The 6,849-nt window shown below is 39.2% G+C and overlaps 1 long non-coding RNA gene across 1 annotated transcript; it reads right to left on the reverse strand.

Annotated features, from left to right (window-relative positions):
• Nucleotides 1-234: 234 nt before the first annotated feature.
• On the reverse strand, nt 235-6,361 carry LOC112841892 (uncharacterized). The gene is made up of 3 exons (XR_003213325.1): nt 5,994-6,361; nt 4,647-4,738; nt 235-301 (listed from the first exon to the last, which is right to left on the reverse strand). It is a non-coding gene; the product is annotated as an uncharacterized LOC112841892 (long non-coding RNA).
• Nucleotides 6,362-6,849: the final 488 nt, after the last annotated feature.

The following is a 6,849-nucleotide window of genomic DNA, read 5'->3' on the forward strand; positions in this document are numbered from 1 at the left end:
ACCATGTCAGAGAGGAAACGTCTTTTGTTGGAAAAGAGGAAACAGTGATGTGATTGTTCAGGGTTTTTCTTTTTTCTTTTTTTTCTTCAGTCACATCTTAGACAAGTTAACCTCTTTAATTAAGAGTACTTAGCTGTGTGGGCCCGGATGGGGCAGGAAGCGATTGTTGAGACCCTGCCAAGCTGGATCGGGTTTCTCGGCAGCCCATGCTTCCAGCCAAGGCTGAATGGGAGGCTGGCTTGTCAGCAGATGCTGTGCTTAGGGATCAGTGTCTCTCTGTTGGGTTACAAGAGTCCTTTTCCTTAAGACAAGAGAGAGAGAAAAAAAACGAGAGGACGAGTAAAGGGTGTAGTGGCGAAACAAGGATGAGGGGAAACTTGTATTGTGAGATATGTGCTCTGATGTTAGAAACTGTATACTTGGCATAGGCTGTCAGTTTGTTTCTGGCCCAGTGAGCATGTCAGCACAGCATTGTCCTCTGTGGGGATATCATCAGTAGCAGTGCAGTATATCAAAAATCTTCTTAAGAATACGACACAAGCCAGTCACTTTGCCCGAGAGCAGGAATTTGCCTTAAATGCTTCAGTGTTCTACAGCAGTGGGAGAACACGGTTTATTACTACTTACATGTAGTCTAGGAGAACAAAATCAAAGAAAACAAGCTCTGTTACAGAAATTTGATGTTCTACTTTAACACTGTGGTATGCTGTGACTAATATGTGTTGAATCAGGGGCACTTACATGACTGCCAAAAATAAATATGAATACTCTGCATGTATAAAAGATAAGTGTAGCACTGTTTTGAATTTTTCATCTCACAAAAGTCCCATATAATGAATCGCAGTTCTGAATCTTCTGTTCCTGCAATAATAGCTTCCAGTCTGCTCCGTTCGCATGGTAATTTCATCCAGCGCGTAAACCCAAAATGAATACATACGTCATGTGGTTTACATGCTGTATCTGTATTAGTTTCTCCAGTGTTCCAAGAATGACGCCTCTAATTTCACTTTTTGATATCCTAAATATCCTTTATGCGTGTGGTGACATGCGATGTTCTAAAGGGACAACCCAATAATCTCCAAGTTTATTGGTCTGTGTGCCAGACGCAGGAGTTTGAAGACTGGATTTTTCCAGCGGAGAAAGAGACACAGGAAAATATGGTTACAACTAAAGAAGCAAACATGTAACAGCTGGTGGAAAAAAAAAATCTCTCTCTATATCTATAGCATAAAAACACAAAAAGTATAGATTGTAGTATGAGTAATTGTATTTTGTAAATTAGTTTTTTTAATTTTAGCACAATTTTTAAAAAAAAAATAATATATTTTTATTAAATGTCTTACATAAAATTTCTAATTAAATGAAGTAATCAACACACAGATGGTCTTCCCTAGATGCCCTAAACTGACAATATGCCTTGTCCATTATCTCCTCAGTGTGACTTCTTCTTTACATCCAAGTTGAACCTGGCTGTCCCCTAAGTGTATCAGTGTAACAGAAGCACACCCATATAGGGTTTCCCTGTCATGAACTAACATATACACACCGGGGTCTACGAGAGTTCAAAGTTCTTGGGTGTCCTGGGGGACAAACCAGAGTGAAAGGCTAGGCTTTTTTTGGCCTAAATTACTTGAAACGACTTTAAAATTATACCCTCCGATGTCTAGACTCTTTTAAAATGCACTACATGGCAATACCAGCCATTAAAAAGGGGTGTGTGTCTGTGCAGTGAAATCTTCATTAGGACCATATCTTATATTTAAAAGTCCTGAAGGAAACATTTAAAATTTGCACCTGCAGATGTCACTTAAGTGTTTCCTGTACACATTCGGTGATCAGAGGGAGATCACAAATGAAATGGATGACTGTGTCTAACTGGGAATTCTCTTTGATCTACGATCAATCTCTACCATATGAGCTGGGGTTTTGTTGAGGGGAAAATTGAGAGGGATGGCAACCTCATTTCCCAAGTTTACCACAAAGTTCAAGCGTCCATAACCTGTGGTCAGTGCCTTCTTGTATGCTCTCGTTATGCCTGCCCGCTCTCCTCTGCCAGTGCTTGTTTCTTCTTTCTTGTATTACTCTGTACTCTCTCAGGAATATAGTGACCTTGCAGGGCCATGGAAGTACTTATATTTTGAGACCTTTGAAACTATAGGTGGCAGCCTCACTCATAACTTTCAGATTAACGACTAACCACATACAACATGACATATTTCCAAACTATGGTACTTGAGCCCATTCCCTTATTCTGTACCTTTATTATACATTTATCAATTCATGCCAATGTTGGATAGGGGGAGAAAAATTTATAAAAGGGGAAAAAACCCAGAAATATGAAGGTTTTTTTTTTTTTTAAAGTTGTCTGCACCTACAGCAGACCTTGTGAGTTTTGCTATTCAGCATGTACATAGATATTTTTGCATCTTGAAATGTTCAGTGTCAATGCCGGCAGCAGCAGCAGCAGCTCAATTGAAATGGAAAAGTATTCTGAAATCACAAAGTGGCTCTAGCTCGCTGCCTGTGAAAGCACTCAGGCTCATCTGGAGCTGTGGGCCACAGCGGTGGGGAATTCAAACCCCACCTGTAACTCATTATACCAAGGCCCAGCACTATATGCACCATCCACATTTTGATCTTTCTCCATTTCATCTGAAATAAGTTCCATGAAAAAGAGCAACAGATTCAGGGTGTTAGTGTGTACGGCTCACCAGCCGACGCAGCTGCCTACACTGACTTCCTTTCCCCCCTATTAGCTAGCCCCTGACTGGGGAAGATTAGAGACAGATTGCAGCTTGGGACTCCAGCCTCACTGTATTGAGAAAATGACAAGGAACAATCATCGTCTCTAGTCTTCTGATTTTTTTTTTTATGACTGTTTATTTTCCAGCTAAAGAAAAGGATTGAGACCATAATTCAGCAGCATGTTTTTGGTTTGCATTTTTCAGGAGGATCAAAATATATTGCTAAGTTGGGCTGCAGTTGCAATAATCATACCTGTACACACACACACACACAAACACACACACACACACACACACACACACACACACACACACACACACACACACACATACATATAACTGGAGATACACACACTTTTACTGTGTGTCTAAAACTAAAGATTTGTTTCTGTTATGAACAGGGGAATGTGTCATTCACTATTTAATTCATGGCAAGGAGTTAACAAGCAAATTGAAAGATTAAATATCCTTCTTAACTCTCATTTCATATTTTCCAGCATATTTACTCTCTGTGGAATGGTTGCATTTTACAAATGTATGGAGCCCCCACGGCAGAGGTTTCAGGTTTGGCTTTTCCTGTCTGATAAATATAATGCTCAAACCTTGGCATTGGTGCTGACTGGGCTCGATTCCAGAAAGCCCCAAAATGCTCCAAAATTTTCAAAGTCGATTTGAACCGTAACATTAACATTAACAAGCGAGCTGCTTGCTTGAGTCAGATGGACTGAGTTAAATAAAATGAGCTGTACTAGTATCATTATTATGTAAAGCATTTAATGGGGGTGCTAATAATGCTTTGCTGAATGCTGGTATACAAGAGTCAGATATGATTAGCGTTCAGCATATTCCATACTGTAAGCCAAATTACCTTTTGTGTCTTAGTTGAAAATTGTTCTATGCATCAATAGACAATTTTCCATTAAAATCTTGCTTGTCTTGTGCGTTTTTGTTTCCCTCATCAGCACAGTTAGTCATTTATTGCATCTTTTGCTAGCTAGACATTTTCCTTTGGAAGGCTACTTCTATCTCAGTATAAGTATTCAATTTATTCAGGTTTAATAAGTACTCAGGGTACAAACCAATTTAGTAATACAATCCCTTCTCTGGAAAGATCATTACATAACAATTTAACAAACAATGCTCTCCTAAGCCACAGAGGCGCATTTTATTGTTGTACATAAGCATTCATATTTTACATTAGTAAATGCAAAGTCATTGATCCCATAATGTATTCTTATCACAGTTGTAAACATTGTCCACATTATTAAAAAAACAAACCCACAAGAAAATCCTTTTTTCCTCTTTTCCAGCCTTAAATAACTTAAAGTGATACAACATGAAGTCAGAAACATTAAAAAAAAAATCTAAGAAGGTAGTTTTTTTTTGCAAGTCCCTTATCGAGGAACTTACTATTTAACAAAAGTTAATGAGTTAAATAAAATTTATAAAATAATCTACCGACTCCTTGAGATACTCTTAGATGTTTTTAAAGAGCATTACATAGTTTACTTAGAGTCTTGCTTTATTATCTACTTTAGCCTGACTTCTGTCTTATTTTAAGGCTCTTTTTTTGAGAGTCACTGGATTTAAATGTAAATGAATAAGCATTATAAATCAAACACATCAATGCCAGTTTTATTTATATTGCACGTTTCATTATGTGTTAACTCGTGCTTATGGTTAAAGATAAAAATGATTAAGAGCTATGTAGCTCTACAATGTCTCAGTGCAATAAAAACAACAAAACACAATTTTACAAAGAAATGCATATCAGTGACATTTCCCACCAGAGGTGTAAAACAAGGACTTATACATGTTATTTGTAAATGTAAATACATATTATTTGCTGTGTTTGCACAGTAGTGATGGCAGGTGGTCAGATGCAGGAGTGTGGTTACCTACAGGAAGGTTTCCATGTGGCTTTCTGACCTTGGGCTCATTTCCTGTTGGCACACCCCTGCTGCACACAGGAGCCCTCTGTGAGATGACTCATGCTTGACCGAAACATATACAGGACATGCTTTGGTAGGCAAACATCCTTGCAGTGTATGCATTGATACAACATGCATTTTTTTGTGCTTAATCATTTATAGCTACAAAGTGGAGCTATTTCAGATGGAGTCAGTTCAGAGCAAAGCTTACAGACAGATGGACATTTTGAGCAAAAATACTTTTCACTGGGACTGATTCTTTGACAGCTGTAGTTCTCTTTGGCTTTACATCCTTCTCAATTAGCATCTTATGTTGCCATCTCACTTTGTTTTGCTGATCTAGTGCAGCCTGTCTTAGACGAGGCAGGCAAGGCCTCGTATAAGGCTGGTTATGTGCTGTGAAGCATCGCTCTAACCACCAAGTGTGGCTTCAAACTTTGTCTCCGAATAGTAATTTTAAGTGTTGATCGAGGCTTTAGCATTGAAGAGAAGCAGGTTCGAAAATGGAAAATTAAAGTTATTCCGATGGGTTCTCAGTTTCTTGGATATGGACTGGCGCTGGCGGTGAAATGTGAAACTTGACACAAAGCAAAGGCATGTGTCGCACACGACTTAATGTTGACAAGTGTTTAAAATACTACCAATAAAACCACTGGGAGAGTCTGGGCTCTAACTGAGAGCATTTCCTGTGGAGAACTGACACCACAGATAGTGTAAAAGCCGAACCCAGTCGAAACCAAAACACTGCAGCTTAGCTGACTGATCCTGCGTCTGTTTAAAATCAGTTGTGGATGAGAGGAGACATGAGTGCTGGAAGTCAAAGATGTATTTAAGATTTTATGCTGCTTGTTTAACCAGTGTGTGTTTAATTAAACACATTTGGAGAGATCTTGTATTTTTTAAATGTTAAAACGTAGTCTCTATGTGTAGGAAAACCTCTGCTCCTTGATTTATTTTACTCAATTTAATGACTATTATAGCTGTGGTATAATCAGGAGCATTTCAACTAGTCTATTTTCAACATTAATAATAATTTTACAACTGGATAAAAATGTGTGACCCCCAAACTGCTAACTTAAGTTGAGTGTTCTTACATCTTTCTTACCATTTTAATTTTTGCTAATTTGTGATAAGCACCTGGTCAGTACTTTGAATGTGCTGACACTCGCTCTTGCTGAAATCAAAATGAAACAAACATGCCAGTGTTCCTGCCAGACACCTTGTTTGAGCTTCTTTCTTGGGCAGGTTAGAGTCTGAATGAACTCCCTGTGGAGTTGCCACAAGGAGAGTTGAGCTCGGCAAGGCCAGGTGATCTTACCTGCTGACAGATGATAGCTGCATTGTTCTCCCTGACTCCTCTGTTTGAAAAGTCCTCTGGATTCAGTCACAAATGCCCCCACTGCTTTGATACAGTTGCCTGGATACCAAGTCCACCTGGACTAGCATATGGTCACAGCATGCTGCTCTTCATGTGAGACAACTGCTCAGCCAAAACAGTCTTTTCCTCTGTCTATCGTTCCCTCCCTCCTCCTGTGTTTCTTTCTACCTTCCTATTGATATCTTACTTTTTTTTTCTCTCACTAAAACTGATTTTCCTGTGATATAATATGTAGAAATTATACTGCATCAGCCTAGTTGCAAAGGCATATAGTCTTGAGGTTTGATACTGTTATACTTTAAACTGTTTCTGAGGTCTTAATTCTGTCGCTGATGAATTTGGCCTGCGTGCCTGCAGCTCTAATCACTTCTGCAGACAGGCTGAGAATAGACATCTGCTTGACTCACCCTTCTTTTGAATACAGCCTGTGAAAGTTACAGTGACAGGCGGAGAGGTAACTGTACAGAGTAATTATATACCAGATGATGGATGGGTCATAGCCAGTGACTGACAGGACGGATATGGACTAAAGCTGCATTGCTTGGCCCCGTGGAGACCAGCTTAAAGTCGTACAGAACCAGGCAACTGAGATGAAAATTAATAGATCTTCTACAGACTGTCTGAGATGACATGGAGCAAACCGAGACAGTGTGGGCCCCAGAGGGAGTTTCATTGTAGAACAATAAGCTGCTAGTTGCACTAGAATGCATATCAGTTCCCTGACTGAGTCACTGATAGAGATAACGTGTTGTGCATCCTCATAGCACAGTGTGTTATATAAGTTACTTATACTGTA

This window comes from Oreochromis niloticus, linkage group LG12, assembly GCF_001858045.2.
Source record: "Oreochromis niloticus isolate F11D_XX linkage group LG12, O_niloticus_UMD_NMBU, whole genome shotgun sequence".
Lineage (NCBI taxonomy): Eukaryota > Metazoa > Chordata > Actinopteri > Cichliformes > Cichlidae > Oreochromis > Oreochromis niloticus.